Below are 24208 nucleotides of genomic sequence, written 5' to 3'. Positions count from 1 at the left end.
ATACAGAAAAAAAACTAGCCGGGCGTGGTGGCGGGCGCCTGTAGTCTCAGCTACTTGGGAGGCTGAGGCGGGAGAATGGCGTGAACCCGGGAGGCGGAGCTTGCAGTAAGCCGAGATCACGCCACTGCACTCCAGCCAGGGAGACACAGCGAGACTCCGTCTCAAAAAAAAAAAAAAAAAAAAGAATTCCTAGGGAACACATCACACCTTGTCAAAATCACAGACCTTTTAATAAAGGATATGACTAAAAACATAGCCTATGTTATTCAAAAACGCTTATGTAAAATGTACACAATAGTTATCTTTTTAAAATTCAGTTCCAGAGAAAATTTCTGCCTCCTGCTGACCTGACCCATTTCCTTCTGTCAGTCAATTCATTTTGTCTTCAACTGTGGCTGGCATGACTTTCAGAGCTAAAATATAGCTCAAATACTTTATATTAACTTAGTTATTTCATATACTTATGTTCTCTCAATTTAGCTTTTTGTAAATATTTCAGCGTTTAAAAACATTTATTAGCCTCTCACACTTTATAAGACTGCTTTTATCCTTTATAAATGCAAAAATATAAATAAATGATCATTTCATTATTTTGAAATGATAATTTGAGGATGAATTGAGGGAGTAGACATGGGCAGAAGGGAGACTTATACTCTTCCCAAGAGTACCAGAAACTACCCTACTGCATTTTAGCTAATATAACTTAGAGATCTAGACATTTAGAGACATTATTTGATTACTTCATTTATTTTTGTAACAATTGTTCACATGAACTTACTTCACGTGGTCTATCATATTTTCTCTTTCTGTAGTTATGTTTGGGCTCAGACAAGTGAGATTCTAAAATCACATGCCTAATTGGACTTTTCAATGTCACTGCCAACCGTTATCTAGTATTTTTTCTTAGTTTATTTCATATACTGCTTTTTGCCATTATTTCAATTTACCGAGTTTTAGGGAATAGGGATCTCAACGTTTGCAAAGAAAACAAACATTTTTTAGAATATTTATTTCTAAAGAAAGCTTTATTTTGGTTCAGACATCTGAAAATAAGTAGAAATCTAGTGAAATATGTTGCATTGACTCATTCATTTGACAATTTTGAAAATTTATATGAGTAAAGAATTGTTTTGGAGATGCGGGCTCTTTTTTGGTTCCATATGAACTTTGAAGCAGTTTTTTCCAATTCTGTGAAGAAACTCATTGGTAGCTTGATGGGGATGGATTAAATCTTATAAAATAACCTTGGGCAGTATGGCCATTTCTACGATATTGGATTCTTCCTATCCATGAGTATGGTATGTTCTTCCATTTGTTTGTGTCCTTTGTGATTTCACTGAGCAGGGTTTGTAGTTCTCTGAAGAGGTCCTTTACATCCCTTTGTAAGTTGGATTCCTAGGTATTTGATTTCCTTCAGCTAAATTGTGAAATGGAAGTTCATTCATGATTTGGCTCTCTGTCTGGTACTGGTGTATAAGAATGCTTGTGATTTTTGGGTAATACTGATTTTGTGGTATCCTGAGACTTTGCTGAAGTTGCTTATCAGCTTAAGGAGATTTTTGGGCTGAGATACAATGGGGTTTTCTAAATATACAATCATGTCATCGCAAAGAGGGACAATTTGACTTCTTCTTTCCTAACTGAATACCCTTGATTTCTCTTCTTGCCTGATCGTTCTAGCTAGACCTTCCAACACTATGTTGAATAGGAGTGGTGAGAGGGCATCCCTGTTCCTGTGCCAGTTTTCAAAGGAATTTTTCCAGTTTTGCCCATTCAGTATGATATTGGCTGTGGGTTTGGTTGCAATAGCTCTTATTATTTTGAGGTACTGCTTCTATCATCAATGTATTGAGCTGCTTTAGCATGAAGGGCTGTTGAATCTTTTGTCAAAAAGCCTTTCTGCATCTATTGAGATAATCATGTGGTTCTTTGTCTTTGGTTCTGTGTATGCTGCATTATGTTTATTGATTTGCGAATGTTGAAGCAGCCTTGCATCCCAGGGATGTAGCTTTTCCACTTGATCATGGTGGATGTTTTTGATGTGCTGCTGAATCCAGTGTGCCAGTATTTTATTGAGGATTTTTGCATCAATGTTCACTTTCTGTGGATATTGGTCTAAAATTCTCTTTTTTTGTTGTGTCTCAAGCAGTATTTCTTTGGTATCAGGATGATGTTGGCCTCATAAAATGAGTTAGGAGGATTCTCTTTCTATTGATTGATTCAGTTTGTGAAGGAATGGTACCAGCTCCTCCTTGTACCTCTGGTAGAATTCAGCTGTGAATCCATCTGGTCCTGGACTTTTTTGGTTGGTGGCTATGAATTATTGCTTCACCCCCAGAGCTCAAGCAATTGGTCTATCTGGGGACCAACCTCTTCCTGGTTTAGCCAAAAGATAAAAGCTGGAGGCATCACGCTACCTGACTTCAAACTATACTACAAAGCTACAGTAACTAAAAACAGCATGGTACTGGTACCAAACAGAGATATAGGACTAATGGAACAGAACTGAGTCCTCGTGAAATAATACCACATCTACAGCCATCTGATCTCTTTGACAAACCTGAGAGAAATAAGAAATAAGGAAAGGATTCCTATTTATTAAATGGTGCTGGGAAATTGGTTAGCCATAAGTAGAAAGCTGAAACTGGATCCTTTCCTTACTCCTTATATGAAAATTCAATCTCAAGATGGATTAGAGACTTAAATGTTAGGACCTACTACCATAAAAATCCTAGAAGAAAACCTAGGTAGTACTATCTTAGACATAGGCATGGGCAGCACTCGTCTAAAACACTAAAAAGCAATGGCAGCAAGTGCCAAAATTGACAAATGTGGATCCTCATTAAACTAAAGAGAGCCTTGCATTGCTAAAAAGAAACTACCATCAGAGGAACAGGCAACTCCATAGAATGGGAGAAAATTTTGCAATCTACTCCATCTGATGCAAAGGGCTGTACGATCCAGAACCTAAGCAAAGAACCTTGCAAAAAATTTCTCATAAGAAAAAACAAAACAACCCCATCAAAAAGGGCAAAAAGGATATGAACAGACATTTCTCAAAAGAAGACATTCATAATGTTTTAACAGACACATGAAAATGCTCATCATCACTGGCCATCAGAGAAATGCAAATCAAAAAACCACAATGAGATACCATCTCACACCAGTTAGAATGGCGATCATTAAAAAGTCAGGAAACAACAGGTGCTGAGAGGATGGAGAAAAGGCAACACTCTTTTACACTGTTGGTTGACTGTAAACTAGTTCAACCATTATGGAAAAACAGTATTAAGGATTCCTCAAGGATCTGTGAACTAGATGTACCATATGACCCAGCCATCCCATTAATACTGGGTATATACCTAAAGGATATAAATCACTATGCTGCTATAAAGACATACGTACACGATGTTTATTGCAGCACTATCTACAACAGCAAAGACTTGGGAATCAACCCAGCTGTCCATCAGTGACAGACTGGATTAAGAAAAATGTGGTACATACATATACACCATGGAATACTATGCAGCCATAAAAAGGATGAGCCTATCTCTTTAGGACATGGATGCAGCTGGAATCCATCATTCTAGCAAAACTATCACAAGAACAGAAAACTAAACACCGCATGTTCTCAACACTCATAGGTGGAACTGAAACAATGAGACTACTTGACTCAGGAAGGGGAACATCACACCGGGCCTACTGGGGAGCCGGGGAGGGGGGAGGGATTGCATTGGAGTTAGTACCTGATGTAAATGACGAGCTGATGGGCAGCACAACTCAACAAGGCACAAGTATACATATGTAACAAACCTGCACGCTATGCACATGTACCCTACAACTTACAAAGTATAATAATAATAAATAAATTAAAAAAAAATCAATACAAGAAAAAAAAAAAGAAATGTGGGTACATATACACCATGTGAATACTATGCAGCCATAAAAATGGATGAGTTTGTGTCCTTTGTAGGGACATGGATGCAGCTGGAAACCATCATTCTTAGCAAACTATCACAAGGAACAGAAAAACCAACACCGCTGTTCTCACTCATAGGTGGAACTGAACAATGAGATCACTTGACTTGGGAAGGGAACATCACACACCGGACCTATCATGGGGAGGGGAGGGGGGAGGGATTGCATTGGGAGTTATACCTGATGTAAAATGATTTGAGTTGGATGGGTGCTGACGAGTTGATGGGTGCAGTAATACAACATGGCACAAGTATACATATGTAAATAAACCTGCACGTTATGCACATGTACCCTAGGAACTTAAAGTATAATAATAATAATAAATAAATTTTTTTAAAAAGCGGAAAAAAAAAGAAAGTGCTTATGCCATGTGAAACTCCTGCTGTCAAGTCCCTCCTAATCCTTACATCCCTATGAGTGCTTGGTATGTTTTACAAGAATGTACACAGAGCTTGCACCAAGATAGTCCCAAATTTGGCTATTTATTTAGCACTTATTCCATGCCACAAATATTTTAATAATTTTATATGAATTATCCCATACAGTGCTCTTATCAATCCAGTGAGAATATTTGCTATACTTTCATAGCTGTAGCAAAAACGTATTTTCATATATGTAGCATCATTTCATTTTTCCTGAAAACCTTATAATGCAAAATAGCAGCCTCCTATTTATCCTTCCCCAACTACTAGCCAAGATCTCCAGAAGCAATACAGAACCAATAATAATACTCACACAGGAGAGGGAGGACTATATTGAAGGAATGGCTGAACTTCCCTTCGCAATAAAATTACAACCACTAGTCACCCTCAAGATGTTCTAAATTTCTATTAATTGCAACATGACCCAAGTGAGAAGTGATAACAAAACAATACAAAATTACAGGTCATTGTAGAACTGTTATTGCCAGAGCCCTGGTGAATTTTTAGAAGCTTGGAACATACTAAAACACCAAGAATAAGCCAAATCTATAAAACTGAATGGGCCAGACTAGAGAATATAGGTGGGCCTGCCATCTGACTCTCTTTATCAGAATACTTTGTCTATCATAAAAAATTGAAAACTACTATGAAGACTTGATCTTCATGAAGTTGTTGATGGAGAAATAGTTAATGTCCATCGTATTAGGGGTGACACTTTAAAAAATAGATTTAGGCAGTAGCTAAGTTTTCTCTGGAATGTTCAAATGTTATGACAATTAGTGGGTCTTCCTTGACTGTTTTAAAACCCCAATGAATGAAAAGTGATACGTTAAGAAAACAATATTAATTAGCCAATTACATTTCTTGACCTTGCACTGGCCTTAGATGCCCAATGAGTGGTAGTATAATATAGCTAGTGAACTACATTTTAATATTAAACAGAATTAAGGAGAAGGAAATCATGTGAATACCACACCTAGTGAAAGAAACTCCCTTAAAGGGGACCAAAGCAATGCACAGAACCACCAGATGAAGCTCCATTTAGGGATATTGTATGGTTATTACTGTGAGGTCATGGGGTCAAATATGATGAGATTGATGGTGTCCCTAACTGTCCTGTTTTAAGGAATAAATTCTGCATGTTGAATATTCCCAATACCCATTAACAATTGATGGATGTAATTGGACTTATTAATTTTATTTTTTAAACAAAATTTAAATAAATAAATAATAGTTCAACAAATCCTCCAAATCTCAAAAATCCTTTACTGATTTAGAACTTACTAAAAAATAGTCTTTATCTGATATAAGTAAGTTTTCTTCATAAGTTTTACTCTTTTAGGAGTCTTTTTTCAGAGCTTTTAGTTTAAACAGAATTCAATTAAAATTAGGTGACAGCTTAACTTTTAATTTATATTTTAAGTAATAATTATGTATATAAATTAATGTGGACTAAAAAGATAGCTGAGTAATGTGAGGAAGTTCTAGTACTTACTTTTGGTAAATCATTTTACTTAACTCTCTGGAGCTCTATACAATGAATAAGTTAGGCTAGATAATCTTTTAAAATATTCTAAGGTTTTAACATTCTATATCTTTTCCCCTTTTATGAAATATTATCTACTGTTCTGTAAAATTTATGTCCTTGGGGACTTCCTGAGCATTGAGAAAGCTTATTCATACTCCATAAGACTCTGAATTGAACTACAGCTCATTCATGTTGTATAAAATATTTCATCAATTAAGTATAATACTAAATTAAGTATAATACTAAAATATTTCATCAATTAAGCAACAGTCTCCAATTTCCACTTGCCGTCTGGCCCCTAATGATCAAAATTATATTATTTGCTTCTGTTAGTTTTACTGTAATAGATACTTTATATATAGTGGAATCAGATTATTTGCCCTTGTGAGATTGGCTTATTTCCGAACATAATGTCCTCCAGACGTATCCATGTTGTCATAAATTACAGGATTTACTTATTTTTTAAGGCTGAAAAATATTTTATTGTGTATATAGGTATCCATAATACAATATATTGTGTATATTGTGTGTGTGTGTGTCTATATATAGTATCTATCTATACAATTATAGATATGAACAACTTATTCTAAGTTTTTTTCCCCTAGGAGATTTATAGCTTCAGGTCTTACATTTAAGTCCTTATCTATTTGAGTTTATTTTTGTTAATAGTGTAAGATAGGAATCCAATTTTAATCTGCTTCATATGAATATCCAGTTTGTACAATACTGTTTGTTGAAGATACTCTCCTTTTCTCTTGTGTATTATAGGTGTCTTCGTTGAAAATCAGCTGACCTTATATGAATTTGTTTATTTTGGGGCTCTTTATTCTATTTATTTCATTGGTCTATGTCTGTCTTTACTCTAGTACCATACTGTCTTGATTATTAAATCTTTTTATTTTACTTTGAAGTCAGAAAATGTGAGGTCTCCAGTTTTATTGTTTTTTCTTGAGATTGCTTGGCCTATTCTGTATCTTTTGTGGTTTCATATAAATTTTGCATCTTTTTTAAATTAAAAAAAAAAATGCACCTGGGATTTTGATGCAGAGGGCACTGAACATGAATCTTTGGCTAGTATAGACATTTTGTCAACATTTATTCTTCCAATCTATGGACACCGGATGTCTTTCTATTTGTTTGTGTCTTCTTCCATTTATTTCATCAACATTTTGCAGTTTTTCGTGTGCAAATATTTTACCTTGCTGGTTAAGTCCATTTCTAAATATGTTATTTTTTGACATCTTGTAAAGAGATTGCTCTCTTCTGTTTTTTTTTTTTTTGAAATCTCTGCCATTACTAATTGATTAACATTACTCAGAACTCAGATATTCAGTATTCTTCTTGAAATTAAATAAACAAATGCAAATGATTAAAATCAAATCAAAGTTATGTAACAAACAACAGTCCATCACAAAAAATGTAAAATTACAAAAATGATATTTTAAGACTCTGACACTTTTTAAGAGAATGATATTCTCAATAACCACAAAATTGCCATAATTGTTTCTGAACTACTGTGCTGATAAATATATCTTTCTAATGAATGAGTTTGTGTACTGAGGTGAAAAGTTTAAAAGCCTTATTTCTTCATGTATATTTTAGTTATGTAGATGCAAACCACAATGTATTAAAATATATTTTATTCTAAATGTTGTATCAATATATTAAAAGGTGACTTGATTAAATAAAAACACTTTCAATGAAGAGCATCAAGCTTGCTGAGTAATCTCTATTTAGGCAATTGGAAAAAGACATTTACAGCCATCACTTTCACAGAGCCTTTCTTGGAACTAATGTCAACAAAAACCTTAATATATCAATCTTTTATTTTAAATTCATACTTTTGGGGATATGGTTTTAGGTCTTCAATGTGGGAGTGGAAAATATCGTTCAAGAATGTATAGTCCACATGTGAAGATTAGAATATATTTTTTGTTAATTCTTTAAGGACAGACCTTCAAAATGTTTTATTCTCATAATTCAATGCTGTGAGTTTTTTTGTTATTGTCTTAGTTCATTCAGGCTGTCATAAAAAATACCATAAAATTAGCAGATTATAGACAAGAGAAATTTATTTTTCACAGTTTTGCGTGCTGGCAAGTTCAACATCTAGGCATCAGCAGATTCAGTGTCTGGTTTGAAACTCTCCTGGTTGACAGACAGTGCGTTTTTGTTTTGTCTTTATATATAGTATAAAGGACAAAGAAGTTCTCTAAGGTCTCTTTAAAAGGGCACTAATCTGATTCATGAAGGATATACTCTCAAAACCAAATAACTTCCCCAAATCCGTACCTCTTATTACCACCACCTTGGGGATTAGGATTTCAAAATATAAATATTGGAGAAAACCTAAACATTCAGCACATTATAGTTACTCTTCAGTTTGTAAGTGTAACAGGGCTATGTGAAACCTGATATCAACTGATCAAGTTTCTTTTTAGTTTTAGTCACAGATAATAACTTTCTCAATTCAACTTTTATTATCCCAATCATGAGTAAGCAGTTTGTGTGGGAAGAAAATTTGTATCAGCTAATCATACAAAAAGATAAACACAGTAATAATTCATGTGATACAAAACAGGTAAAAGCAAAAGGCTAGCTTTCCCTCCAGAGGAAAAATTTCAGACGAATGCAAAGAACAATACAAATTAAAAATTGTGTTTACTTAGGAACATTCAGAATGTCAATAAAACAACAGCAACTTTTTTTTTTTTTTTTTTTTTTCAATTGCAGAGTGGTATTGAGTTAACAGAACAATCATATTTCATTTCATTCAACAATCAACATTTCATAGAAGTTGCACCAGAGACAAATGAAGTTGCAAAAATATTATACCCACATATAAATATATATATGAATATACAAAAATATTATGTGTATGTATATATACGTGTGTGTGTGTGTATATATATATAGATATATATAAATTTTTCTGTGCACCAAAACGAATCTTGCTTTAAATTTCCATGATAATTTAAAACCCTCATACGGTACCATGCAAAGTTAGTAGCCACTGAAAATACCAGCAGGAGAGGACTATTTAAAGGCACATTTAGTAGTGTGTTAATTACACAAAAAGTGACACTGTACAGTTTAAAAACAAAGCCTACACAGCTTTACATTTTAATTTGTTACCTTAAAAGAAGTGAGTTGCATACAGGGTGATTAAATGCTTTATAGACAAGAAAAAATACTGCACTAGAACAAAATTATTTATAACCACCATCATCTTTCTTCTTCTTTCTTATCTTCATTTCAACTTTCTTCTATCTTAATCCTCTTTATGTTACTTATTTTCCTCCTCTTCCTTCTTATTGCTTTTATCAGTCTTGATAACTCCTTCTTTTCCCATCAGGTTTTCCTTTAGTTTAATATACAGCAAAATACTTTTCATATTTTTTTCTTCAGCTTAGTAACCTCTTTATCATAACGTTACTTATCATCTGTAGTAGTGCTAGTCCACATTTCTCTCAGTTTCTTTGCAACCTCATCAGTGAACAGACCAGGCTATTCTCCTTTGATTTTAGTTCAAAAAAAGCCTCTTAGATTCATTGAGATCCTGAAACTTTTTTTCTTTCCTTTTTAGAAGGCATATAGATCTTAATTTATCTTTCAGTGGGTCTTGTTCACCTCTGCCACGTTTCAATTTTTTTTCTTGTTTATTCCACCTCTCTGAACACATCTTAGAACACTCTGAGAAGTTCACTGAAATGTCTAGGTGATTCTGTTTGTTCTTATCCTGGCAAGTTTGCACAAAAATAACATATTATCAAATTGTATTTCTCAGTTTCTTAAGATTCCCATTGTCAATATTTAGTTAATTTACCTCAGTGAGACAGAGTTACCCAGGGCCAGTATGGCTCTCACTGGCCCCTGCACTATCTCCTTGTAGCTATATGTACTACAATGACTGTGGTACTATTTTACTCATTTCCTTTATGAATATTTCACAGCTCATGAATAGAAAAAATTAATTGGTGTATGTTGATTTTGTCTTCTGAAACTTTACTGAATTTATTTTATAGTTTTAATGTGATTTGTGGTATCTTTAGGGTTTTCTATATATAAGATTATGTAATCTTGACACAGTGAAGTTTACTTCTTTCTGTTCAACTTGGATGACTTTTATTTATTTTTCTTGCCTAATTGCTCTAGCTAGTACTTCCAGTACTATACTGAAGAGAAGTGATGAGAGTGAATACCTTTGTCTTGTTCATGATCTTAGAGAAAAAAGCTTTCAGTTGTTTTACTCTTAAGTATGATACGAGCTCTGGGCTTCTCATGTATGGCCTTTATTAGGGTTGATATAATTTTTTTCTACTCCTAATTTGTTGAAATTTTTATCGTGAAAAGGTGATGATTTTGTCAAATACTTTTTCTGCAGCAATGAGAAAATTATATAAATGTATTCTTCATACAGCTAATGTTATTGTATGGCAGTGATTGGTTTGCATATATTGAACAATCTTTGCATCTCAGGATAACCCCTAATTGGTTATGGTGTGTGATTCTTTTGATGTGCTGTTGGATCCAGTTTGCTAATATACTGTTGAGTCTTTTTCAATCTGTGTTCATCAAAGATATTGACCTGTAATTTTCTTTTATTGCACTGTCCTTGTCTGATTTTGGTGGCAGGGGAATTCTCGCCTCATAAAATGATTTTGGAAGTCTTCCCCACTCTCCAAATGTTTGGAAGAATTTGAAAAGGATTGGCCTTATTTCTTCTTCAAAACTTTGATAGAATTCACCAGTGAAGTAATCTGATCCTGGGCTTTTGTTTGTTGAGAGGTTTTGGTTAGTAACTAAATCTTCTTATTCATCATTGATCTGTTTATATTTTCTATTTCTTCTTGATTCCATTTCAGTATATTGTATGTTTCTAGGAACATAGGCATTTCTTCTAGATTTTCCAATGTGTTGGCATGCAATTGTATATTGTAGCTTCTTATGATCCTTTATATTTCTGTGTCATCAGTTATAAAGTCTTCCCTTTAATTTTTAATTTTATTTATTTGGGTCTTTTCTCATTCTTTTCTAATTTGCTAAAGCTTTGTCAATATAGTTCATCATTTTCAAAAATCAACCCTTAGTTCTATTGGTTTTAAATTGCTTGTCTAGTCTCCATTTTATTTCTGCTCTAATCTTTGTTATTTCTTGCCTTCTTTGGTTTTTGTTTTCACTTCTCTGAGATTTAATCATAGGTTGTATATTTTAATTATTTCCACTATTGTAATGTAGACATTTATTGCTACAAACTTCCCTATGGTGGTACAGCTATTGTTGCATTTCATAATTTTGGTGTGTTATACTTTCACTTTCAGGAATGTTGATATATTTTCTGATTTCCATTATGACTTCTTATTTGACCAATTTAATTTCTACATATTTCTAAGTGTTTCAATGTTTCTTCTGTAATGTATATCTCATTTTATGTCTTCTAGTCATAAAATGTATTTCATATTATTTAAATCTTCAGTTTGTTAAGACTTGTTTCATGGTCTAACATCTATACTAAACAATGTTCTGTGTGCATTGAGAAAACTGTATTCTGTTGCTGTTGAATAGAATGTTTTATATATGTTAGGTCCATTTGTCAATGTATTCAGGTCTCCTTTATTTTTCCTCATTGATTTTCTTTTCTGATGTTCTATCCATTGTTGAAAGTGGAATATTAAAGTCCTCTACTATTATTGTATTGCAGTCAATTTCTCCCTTTACTTTTGTTAATACATATTTTATATACTTAGGCACTCTTATGATGGATATATATACATATATATACACACTATATATATGTATATATACAGATGTATCTTCCAGATGAATTGATCTATCATCATATATTGTCTTTCTTTGTCCCCCATTACACTTTTTAACTTAATGTCATTTTTTTTTCCTCATGTAAGTATGGCCAAAACTGCAGTCTTTTGTTTACCGTTTGCATGAAATATCGTTTTCATTTCCTTCACTCTCATTGTATGTAGTTTTTAGAATCTAGGTGAGATTTTTATAGACAGTACATTATTGGGCCTAGATTTGTTAATTCATTGTGCCACTCTATATTTTTGAATTAGCTAGTTTAATCCATTTATATTTAACACAATTAACGACAGTGAAAGACTTATTGTTGACATTTTGTAAATTGAGTTATGTTTGTATTGTAGCTATTTTATTTCTCTTTTATCTCTTATTGTCTTCTTTTATATGTTGTTAATTTTTGGTAGTAATATTCTTATATAGTTTCTCTTTGGTTTTATGTGTCATATCTTGGTATTTTCTCATGGTTCCCATGAAACACATAAAATATTTAATACATATGATAGTTTATTTTAAATTAATAACTCAAGTAGCATCTACACTTATAGTTACCCCACATGCAATTTATTATTGATGTTGAAATTTACTTTTTAAAAATATTTTATCTGTTAAAAATATTTTGTTGTTAGTTATTTTAATATGTTTGACTTAATGTTGTAATTGAGTAATTCACTCACTGCCATTACAGTGTTACAGTATTATTTCTGTCTATATAATTGCCTTTATATAGTAAGCTTTATACTTTCATATGCTTTTGTGTTGCTTTTTATTATCCTTTCATTTCAACCCCAATAACTCCCTTTAGCATTTAAGTCATGTCTAATGGTATTAAATACCCTCGTTTTTTATCTCCCTGGGTAAGCCATATTTTTTCTTTCGCTTTTGCCTTAAAGAGACAGTTTTGCTGAATATAATATAGAGCAGCAGGGTTTTTTTTTTTTTTTTCAGCACTTTGTATATATTACCCCCCCTTTCTTCTGAGCTGCAAGATTTCTACTGAGAAATCTTTTTATACTCCTATGTGGGCTCTCTTGCATGTGGAGAGTCATTTTGCTCTTGCTGCCTTTAATATTCTCTTTGTTTTTGACTTTTGAAAATTTGATTATAATGTGTCTCAGTGTAGTCTTCTTCGAACTTACTTTACGTAGGGTCCTTTGGGCTATATAAATACAGATGTCACCTACTTCGTCAGATTTGGGGAGATTTTGGCCCTTGTTTCTTTAAACAGTTTTCTGCCCCTATCTTTCATTTTGCCTTCTGTAAATCTCATAATGCATATATTGGTTTACTTAATGCTGTCCCATAAGTCCTGTAGGATTTCTTCATTATTTTTTTTTAATTCGCTGTCTTCTTTATTATTATTATTATTATTATACTTTGAGTTCTATGGTACATGTGCATAACGCGGCAGGTTTGTTACATATGTATATTTCTGTGCCATGTTGCTGTGCTGGAATCATCAACTCGTCAGTCAGCACCCATCAACTCGTCATTTACATCAGGTATAACTCCCAATGTAATCTCTCCCCCACCCTCCCCATGATAGGCCCCGTGTGTGATGCTCCCCTCTGAGTCCAAGTGATCTCATTCAATCTGGGGTTCCCACCTATGAATGAGAACATGGTGTTTGGTTTCTGTTCTTGCAATTTGCTGAGAATGATGTGGTTTCCAGCTGCATCCATGTCCCTGGCTACAAAGGATTACTAAACTTGGTCCTTCTTTTTTATGGCTGCATAGTATTCCACAGGTGTATATGTGCTACATTTTCTTAATCCAGTCTGTCACTGATGGACATTTGGGTTTTGGATTCCAAGTCTTTGCTATTGTGAATAGTGCTGCACAAATATACGTGTGCATGTGTCTTTATAGCAGCATTGATTTATAATCCTTTGGGTATATCCCCAGTAATGGGATGGCTGGGTCATATGGTACATCTAGTTCTATGATCCTTGAGGAATGCCATACTTGCTTTGAATCTGAATTTCATTTAAATCCTACTCAACAGTGTAAAAAGCGTTGCTATTTCTCCACATCCTCTCCAGCACCTGTTGTTTCCTGACTTTTAATGATCGCCATTCTAACTGGTGCGAGATGGTATCTCATTGTGGTTTTGATTTAATACTTCTCTGATGGCCAGTGATGATGAGCATTCTTTTCATGCGTCTGTTGGCTGTATGGAATGTCTTTTTGAGAAAATGTCTGTTCGCATCCTTTGGCCCACTTTTTTGATGGGGTTATTTTTCTTGTAAATTTGTTTTGAGTTCTTTTGTAGGTTCTGGATATTAGCCTTTGTCAGATGAGTAGATTGCAAAAATTTTCTCCCATTCTGTAGGTTGCCTGTTCACTCTTGATGGTAGTTTCTTTTGTGCAGAAGCTCTTTAGCTTAATGGGAGATCCCATTTGTCAATTTTGGCTTTTGTTGCTATTGCTTTTGTGTTTTAGACATGAAGTCTCTTTGCTCATGCCTATGTCCCTGGAATGGTACTACTCTAGGTTTTCCTCTTCTAGGATTTTGTGGTGGTATTAGGTCTAACATTTTAAGTCTCTAATCCATCTGAATTAATTTTCGTAAAAGGAGTAAGGGAAAAGGATCCAGTTTCAGCTTTCTAATTTATGGCTAGCCAATTCTCTCAGCATCATTTATTAAATAGGGAATCTCTTTTTCCCCATTTCCTTTGTTTCTCTAGGTTTGTCAAAGATCAGATGGCTGTGGATGTGTGGTATTATTTCTGAGGACTCCCTGTTCTGTTCCATTGGTCTATATCTCTGTTTCGGTGTACCAGTACCCATGCTGTTTTTGGTTACTGTAGCCTTGTAGGCATAGTTTCAGTCAGAAGCGTGATGCCTCCCAGCTTTGTTCTTTTGATCTTAGGGATTGTCTTGGAGATGCGGGTTTCTTTTTTGGTTCCATATGAATCCAAAGCAGTTTTTCCAATTCCCAGGAAGAAACTCATTGCAGCTTGATGGGGATGGCATTGAATCTATAAATTACCTTAAGCAGTATGGCCTTTTCACGATATTGATTCTTCCTATCCATGAGCATTTTGCACGTTCTTCCATTTGTTTGTGTCCTCTTTATTTCACTGAGCAGTGGTTTGTAGTTCTCCTTGAAGAGGTCCTTTATATCCCTTTGTAAGTTAACATTCTAGGCATTTGATTCTGAGCTGGAAGCAATTGTGAATGGAAGCTCATCCCGACGCTTCCTTGTGTTTGTTCGTTATTGTGTATAAGAATGCTTGTGATTTTTGCACATTAATTTTGTATCCTGAGAGTTTGCCAGTTTCTTATCAGCTTAAGGAGATTTCCGGCTGAGATAATGGGGTTTTCTAAATATACAATCAAGTGTCATTCCGTAAAGAGGGACAATTTGATTCTTCTTTCCTAACGGAATACCTTTCTTTGATTTCTTTCTCTGCCTGGATTGCCCTAGAAGAATCCCAACACTACAAGTTGAATAGAGTGGTGAGAGTGCATCCCCTGTTCTGTGCCAGTTTTCAAAGGGAATTTTTCCAGTTTTGGCCCCATTCAGTATGATATTGGCTGTGGGCTTATTGGCAAATATCTTATTATTTTGAGGTACGCTCTATCAATACCGTAATGTATTGAGCGCTTTTAGCATGAAGGGCTGTTGAATTTCACAACGCCTTTTCTGCATCTATTGAGATAATCATGTGGTTCTTTGTCTTTGTCTCTGTTTATATGCCGTATTATGTTTATTGGATTTGCTAATATTGAACTAGCCTCCCTTGCATCCCAGGATGTAGCTTCCACTTGATCATGGTGGATGTTTCTTTGATGTGTTGCTGAATCTTGGCTCTTGCTGGGCATTTTATTGAGGATTTTATGCTTCATGTTCATCAGGATATTGGCCTAAAATTCTCTTTTTTTGTTGTGTCTCTGCCAGGCTTTTGGTATCAGGATGATGTTGGTTTACAAAATGAGTTAGGAGGATTCTCTTTTCTATTGATTGAATATTTCCTTAGCTGAATGGTACCAGCTCCTCCTTGTAACTCCTCTGGTGAATTCAGCTGTGAATCCATCAGGTCCTGACTTTTTTTACGCTGGTATTCTTACCATTGGCCCCTTAACTTCTGTGAGCCTGCTATTGGTCTATTCAGGGATTCAACTTCTTCCTGGTTTAGCTTTTGGAAGAGTGTAAGTCAGCCCAGGAAATTATCCATTTCTTCTAGATTTTCCAGTTTTATTTCACTGTATTTAGGAGGGTGTTTATAGGTATTCTCTGATGGTAGGTTGTATTTCTGTGGGGTCGGTGGTGATATCCTTTATCATTTTTGTCATGTACCACTCTTGGATTCCTTTTCTCTCTTTTCTTCTTTATTAGTCTTGCTAGCGGCTCATCAATTTTGTTGATCTTTTCAAAACCAACTCCTGGATTCATTGATTTTTGGAGGGTTTTTTTTGTGTTCTATCTCCTTCAGTTCTGCTCTGATTCCAGTTATTTCCTTGCCTCTGCCAGCTTTCTGGAATGTTTGCTCTTGCTTCTAGTTCTTTTTAATTGTCATGTTAGAGTGTCAATTTTAGATCTTTCCTGGCTTTCCTTTGTGGGCATTTAGTGCCATAAATTTCCTCTACACACTGCCTTAAATGTATCCCAGAGATTCTGTATGCTGTATCTTTGTTCTCATTGGTTCTTGCAAAGAACTTCTTTATTTCTGCCTCTATTTTGTTACGTGTACCCAGTAGTCATTCAGGAGGAGTAAGGCTGTTCAGTTTCCATGTAGTTGAGTGGTTTTGATTGAATTTTGAGTCCTGAGTTCTAGCTCTGATTGCACTGTGGTCTGAGAGACAGATTGTTATAATTTCTTGACATTTGCTGAGGAGTGCTTTACTTCCAATTATGTGGTCAATTTTGGAGTAAGTGCTTATGTGGTGCTGAGAAGAATGTATATCCGTTGATTTGGGTGGAGAGTTCTATAGGATGTTCATTAGGGTCTGCTTGCTGCAGAGATGAGTTCAATTCCTGGATATCCTTGTTAACTTTCTGTCTCTGCTGATCTGTCTAATGCTGACAGTGGAGGCTGAGTCTCCCATTATTGTATGTGAGTCTAAGTCTCTCAAAAGTCCCTTTGGCTGGACTTGCTTTATGAATCTCAAAAGGCTCCTGTATTGGGTGTATATATATATTTAGGATAGTTAGCTCTTCCTGTTGAATTGATCCCTTTTACCAATATGTAATGGCCTTCTTTTGTCTCTTTTGATCTTTGATGGTTTAAAGTCTCAGTTTTATCAGACTAGTATTGCAACCCCCTGCTTTTTTGTTCTCCATCGTTTGGTATATCTTCTCCATCCCTTTATTTTGGAGCTCTGGTGTATGTCTCTTTCTGTATGTGATGGTCTCTGGAATACAGCAGACTGATGGGTCTTGACTCCTTTATCCAGTTTGCCAGTCTGTGTCTTTTCAATACTAGAGCATTTAGTCCATTTACATTTAAGGTTAATATTGTTATGTATGAACTTGATCCTGCCAGCCTTTGATATTAACTGGCTATTTTTCCATTAGTTGATGCAGTTTCTTCCCTAGCTTCAATGGTCTTTACATTTGGCATGTTTTTGCAATGGCTGGTACTGCTTTCTGTTCCTTTTCCATGTTTAGTGCTTCCTTGTGGTCTCTGTAAGGCAGGCCTGGTGGCGGATAAAAATCCTGGCGATTTGGCTATCTGCAGCATCATTTCTCCTTCACTTATGAAAACTTAGTTTGGCTGGATATGAAATCTGGGGTTTAAAATTCTTTTCTTTAAGAATGTTGAATATTGGCCCCTACCTCTTCTGGCTTGTAGAGTTTCCTGCCAGAGATCTACAGGTCTGATGTGGGCTTCCCCTTTGTGGGTAACCCAACCTTTCTCTCATGTCTCTAAGATTTTTTTCTTTTTCCTTCATTTCAACTTCAGGAATCTGACAATTATGTGTGTCTTGGAGTTGCTCCTTCTCGAGAAGCATCTTTGTATGCCTTCATTTCCTGGATTTGAATCGTTGGCCTACCCTACTAGGGTTGGGGAAGTTCTCCCTGGATGATATCCCTGAAGAGGTTTTCTCCAACCTGGTTCCATTTCTCCCCTCAATTTCTCAGGCACCCCAATCAGACGTAGATCGGTCTACATAATCCCATACTCTTTTGCAGGCTTTGTTCCATTTCTTTTTTCTTTTCTTTTTTTTCTTTTGGTTTCTCTTCTCGCTTCATTTCATCTATTTGATCCTCAATCGCTGATACTCTTTCTTCCAGTTGATCGAGTCGGTTACTGAAGTTGTGCATTTGTCATGTATTTCTGTACGGCTCACCTCTTTTCATTTCCTGTTTATGACCTTCTGCATTAATTAATTTGAAGCCATCAATTCTTCTTTTTTCTTAAGATTTTTTAGTTTCCTTTTGCGCTGGGTACGTAATTCCTCCTTTAGCTCTCTGAGAAGTTTGATGGATTGGAAGTTTCTCATTCTCACAAAGCTACCCTCCGGCCCAGCTTTTGATCCGTTACATGCATGAGCTGCGCCTCTTTGCCAGGAGATGTGCTCTTATTTTTGAATTTCCAGCTTTTCTGCCTGCTTTTCTCCTCTACCCTTTGTGGTTTTATCTGCCCTGGTCTTTGATGATGGTGGACGCATCGATGGGGATTTAGGTAGTTGTCCTCCGTTTGATAGTTTTCTCTCTTTCTAACAGTCAGGGACTCCTCTCTAACTGTGGGTCTGCTGGAGATTGCTTGAGGTCCACTCCAGACCCTGTTTGCCTGGGTATCAGCAGCAGAGGCTGCAGAATAGGAATATTGCTTGAACAGCGAGTGTGTACCTGTCTGATTCTGTTTTGGAAGCTTCCTCCTCGGGGGTACTCCCACCCTGAGAGGTGGGGTGTCAGACTGTCTCCCCAGTGGGGATGTCTCCCCGTTAGGGCTACTCAGGGCCTGTAACCTACCCTTTGAGCAGGCAGTCTGTCCCTTCTCAGATCTCAACCTCCGTGCTGGAGATCCACTACTCTCTTCAAAGCTGTCAGACAGAGTCATTTCCAGGCCTTCAGATGGCTCCTCTTGCTAGTTTCTTTTGTTTTATCTGTGCCCTGTCCCCAGAGGTGGAGAGTCTACAGGAGACAGGCAGGTTTCTTTGAGCTGCTGTGAGCTCCCACCCCAGCTGAGCCTCCTCCCTGCAGTAGCTTTGTTTACCTACTTAAGCCTCAGCAATGGTGGGCTCTCCCCAACCTCGGCCAAGGCTCCTTGGCTGCAGATCACAGACTGCTGTGTTAGTAGTGAGGAAGGCTCCCGGTGGGCATGGACCTCTCCCTGGCCAGGTGGATGAGCACCTTGGTGTGCCTGCTGTTTGCTTAAAGCGCAATATTGGGGTGGAGTTACACGATTTTCCAGGTGTTGTGTGTGTCCTCAGCTCCTGGCTAGGAAAAGGGATTCCTTCCCCTTTGCGCTTCCCAGGTGAGGCAGGGATGCTCCTTCTTCAGCTCTCGCTGGTCGGCTGCAGCAGCTGACCAGCAATCATTGGTCTAGCACTCCCCAGTGAGATGGTGAACCTAGCACTCCTCAGCTGAAATGCAGAACCACCGGGTCTTCTGTGTCAGCCGTGACTGGAGTTGAGACTGAATTCTTTCATTATTTTTGTTGTTTTTCTATTTGCTCTTTTAGTGTAATAATTTCAAACTACCTGTCTTTGAGCTATTGATTCTCTTTTCTTACGGCTTGAAGAAGCCCCTCTCGGGATGCCCTCTATTAAATTTTTTTTCTACTCTTTGGTTACATTTTTATTCTTCTGTGTTTCAGAATCTGTTTCATTCTTTTTATTTTTTTGAGACTGAGTCTTGCTCTGTCACCCAGGCTGTGTGTAATGGCACAGATCTTGGCTCACTGCAACTTCCACCTCCTAGGTTCAAGCACCTCTGCCTCAGCCTCCCAAGTAGCTGGGATTACAGGAATGTGCCACCATGTCCAGCTTTCAATTTTTGTATTTCTAATAGGAGATGGAGTTTGACCCCATGTCGGGCCAGGCTGGTCTCCAAACTCCCACCCTTGTGGTGATTCACCCGCCTCTAGCCTCCCAAAGTGCTGGAGGATCACAGGATTGGCGTTTCCCATTCTTTATATGGTTTCTATATCGTTGTTGATATTCTTATTTGTTAATGTATTATTTTTCTGATTTGTGCTTAGTTTTCTATCTGCCTTCTCTCTTGTAGCTTATGAAACTTCCTTAAAACAATTATTTTGAATCTTTAATAAGGCAAATACACAGATTTCCATACCTGGAGAATTGATTACTGGAGAGATTTATTTCCATTCCCTTTGGTCGCTTCTATTTCCTTGATTCATCTGCTGAAATCTGTATGAGCTTCTGGACTTATGCCTGGAAGGCTGAAGGTACATGGTAGTTAATAACTGCAAAGCATCTGCTGAAATCCATGCTTTCGTCTGGCAAAACTCCACCGCTTCTGAGAACCACACAGTCTACTGGGATCCGTGACAAATTCTATGAGCTGTAAAGCATCTACCAGGATGTGCACTGTCAGCTGAGAACCGCAACAGATGTTCGGATCCATGCCATCTGCTGAGCCCTTGCATCAGCCGCTGAGACCTGTGTTAGATCCTGGATAACTGTGGACATCATCTGAGAGTATTACCATATTCCGACGAATTGCACCAGCTGCTGAGAGTCACACTGGCTGCTGATATCTATATCATCAGCTGATAGCTATGCTATTGCTGATAATTGTACTATTTTCTGAGGCTCATGTGCTGTCTGCTAAGATCCATGTCCTCTATTGAGATCCACACTAGCTGTTGAAATATGTGCCATAGGTCTAGCTGCACCCACTTTCCGGAGAAATACTCCCTTTGCTCTTAGCTTCCCCTGACTCCATTACACTATGCTGGGTTCCCCAGTGCTCTAGGTGAGGTGAGATGGGAAGCAGTCCTTTTGGAGTAGGAATCCATAAATCTAGGGATGCTGATGCATACTTCTAGTTCCCTCAATTCCATGGGAGAAATCACAGGCCAAGGCACCCTCTCTACATGGAGCTGTGCCAGATTGGGGTAGGCATGGTAATGGGCAAAGGAACTGTCCCACTTATCTGTTTTGGTGTGGCTGTTCTTAGTCTCTTTCTTTGACTCTCTGGGATGCCCAAGCAGCTTCTAACTGGGATTCTCAAGAATGTATATTTGTCTATACTTGATTATTAAAATTGGTGTTTCTCTGAGGGTATCTCTTTGCTGACATTCTATTTTTTTATCTTGTTGGATATCACTCAGTATTTGATTACAGTACACAAATTTCCTTAGTCGATAGTCCAAGAATTATTTTATGACTTTCTTTTATGAATACAAGTTCATGAGCCTGGAGAATGCTTTTTCCTGCTCAGTTCTCATTTTCCTTATTTTCACATCTCTAGCTGGAAATGGTAGAATCTAAACCCATTTCTAGAGCAACTATGACTCACTCAATGAGTTAATAATATATATATAGGAAAAGGCTGAGGTCTTCTCCAGCATCAGCATCTCAAATTTGCATTGCATTATATTCCTGCTGATTGTACAAATTGTTCCAAGCTTCCAGTACATTAAATTCTCATATTAAAAATTAGGAAAATTTGCATATATAACTCCTCATTAAGTCCCTTTAATATCTGAGGGACATTCAGTCACAGCCTCATTCAAGTGAGTTTCACACTGCTATAAGAAACTGCCTCAAGACTGCAATTTATAAAGGAAAGAGGCTGAATTGACTCCACAGTTCAGCATAGCTTGAGAGGCTTCAGGAAACTTTCTATCATTCCAAAAGGCAAAGGGAAAGCAAGGCACCTTTCTACAAGGCATCAGGAAGGAGAAGGAATGCAGGAGGAGCTACTAAACATTTATAAAACCATCATATCTCATTACACACTTATTGCCACTATGAGAATGGCGAGGGAAAACCGCCTCCATGATTCAATTACTTCCCACTTAGTCTCTCCCTTGACACGGGGATTTCATGGGGATTAAAAATTCAAGATGTGATTTTGGGTAGCAACAGCCAATCCCATATCACCGCCTCAAAATGGAAATAAAACAATGCTATTACACAATCAAGAGATGCAAAGGATACCAGAAATTGGTATGAAGGTTTTTTACATTCAAAACAAATTATCACATACTTAGTGACTTAAAACTACACCTTATTTATTATATATCACAATTCTATAAGCCACAAAACCCCAGGCATTTTGACTGAATTATCTTTCTTTTTTTTAAGATGTAAATTTTAATACTATTTCTTTTTGAACTTGAACGGAACCAGAATGGGATGATCCCAGAAGATGACCTGTGGTGTCTGCAAAGTAGTGGTGTTCCAGAGGGGCTGGCCCTGGGCTCAGGGTTGTTTAGTGCCTTTCACCAATCACCTGGCTTTTGGGTGACCGTGATCTTGTTCGTCTTTTTTTGCCATCACCAGATGAAGCTAGAAGATCTAGAACGACTTCTTTCTGTTCTCCCAGGAGAAGATGATGAACTTGGACAAGATCTTTTCGTGGGGAAGAAGATTCTGGGACCTGAGCTGATCTTGATTTTGACTCCACTTAGATCTCAACGCTCTCTGAACTGGAACGGTGATCTTGACTGTGAACTGAAGAACTTCTTGAACGGGACCTGACCTAGACCTTGAACTTGAGGGGAGGATGAGCTGATGAAGATCGGAATGTGAAGATCGAGATCTTTGAGCCACTTCGCTTCATGATTTCTTTTATTACTATCTTCTTTCTTCACTGGCATCAAGATTATATTTTTGGAGATCAGCATCATTCCTTCATCCTCATCCTCATCTAATTTGTATTTAGAAAGATCTTCATCCTCATCCTCTTCTTTCTCCTCTGATTCTTTTATCTTCAATCCCTTTAATATAGATGGTGACCAACTGCTTTCCTCTTGTATTTTTCTTTCTTTTTATGTCCAAACTCATTCACTATCAGATTCTTCTTTCTATATATTCAACATTCTTTTCTCTTTCATTAAAACCACCACCATACATCCTGTTCTTTTCTTCTAATTTAGCATACTTTGAGACATACATATTACACCTTGATCTTCTGGCCTAAGCCACATTGCTGCAAGTTTTATACTGCTTTTCGCGTCATTAAAAGCACTCCAAATAGGCCTCGGCTCTTTTCTAAGTGCTCTCCTTATTTCAGTGCCCCCAGCTTCTTCATCATCTTGGCCTCAGTTGTTTTCTCCCCGCATCACATCGACATAGATGGTTCTTCTAGCAAAAGTTTGTTTACTTCCACATGTTTTGTCAGGGCAATCCAGTCCACATTTTGAATGGAGATCACAGATTTGGAGGCCAGAGCATTTAGATAGAATTTATGGTGGAGGTCTGGTTGTTTATATTAGGCAAAAAAATCCAGAATAAGTTTCTTTGGTTTATTGCTGGCTATCAGCCAGCAATTTTCAGCTTCCAGTGTGGCCATACTTCAGGTCCTGTGCTGTGGGCCTACTTAAGATCAGAGTTCACAAAGCCATGGTAAATTTTTCTCATACTTGGAATTGCTTTTGACTCCCTTTTGCTAAATAGCCAGGAAACAACTCTTTAGAAGGACTCTGTGTGATTACATTAGGCCTATTAAAAAGCTGTCTGATTAATAAGCCATCTGAAAACCTCCTTTGCCATGTGTATTAGTCCATTTTTTATACTGCCATGAAGAAACACTCAAGACTGTGTAATTTATAAAGAAAAAGAGGTTTAACGAACTCATTAGCTCTTCACATAGCTAGAGAGGCTTCAAAATCATGGCAGAAGGATAGCTGCGAGAAGCAAAGCTCACAAGCATCTTACATGGCAGCAAGAGAGCGTGTGCAGAGAAATGCCTCAGGTAAAACCATACATAAGATCTCATGAGACTTATTCCCTATCATGAGAACAGCACAGGAAAAACCGCCCCATGATTCACTCATTTCTACACTCGGGTCATGACATGGAGATTGTGAGAGCTGCACCCAGATGAGATTTGGGTTGAAATACAGCCAAACGTATCACCGCTGTAATGTAAATAGAATCATTGAGTAATTCCAGAGGCTTCTAAAATGCAGGTCGCCAGTGTGGGAATTATATGTACCTACATACATAAATGTTACTCTTAGATCCATGCCTAGGGTCCTTTATCTGATATCCTTCTGGGTATATTTTGGTTTGTATACCCCCTATCCATACAGGCATTGCTCATTTATGCAGCAAGGCTCATCCTGCAAATAATTAATGATGTTAAGGACAAGAAAGCCACTAATCCTACCTCTATTCTGTAGTAGACTATGAAGCCAGTAGGTAGATCAGGAAGACTATAGTATTCTCTTTTCTCTTAGAAGCAGGTGTAGGTCTTTCAAGATTCTTCTCAGAGTAGAGCATGGCTAAAGCAAACCACCTCCCTTTGCTATTGGCAATACAGTCTCCAATTTATGATGGCACATCTCAAGATTTCCTAAATTTACTATGGTGCAAA

General features: G+C 36.8%; 1 pseudogene; it reads right to left on the bottom strand.

The window, feature by feature from the left end:
• Nucleotides 1-22464: 22464 nt before the first annotated feature.
• LOC116271834 lies at nt 22465-23027 on the bottom strand (annotated as a pseudogene).
• Nucleotides 23028-24208: the final 1181 nt, after the last annotated feature.

This window comes from Papio anubis, chromosome X (assembly GCF_008728515.1).
Source record: "Papio anubis isolate 15944 chromosome X, Panubis1.0, whole genome shotgun sequence".
Taxonomy (NCBI): Eukaryota; Metazoa; Chordata; class Mammalia; order Primates; family Cercopithecidae; genus Papio; species Papio anubis.
Note: the sequence above shows the minus strand (reverse complement) of the source record. Positions and strands in the feature narration are given on the sequence as shown.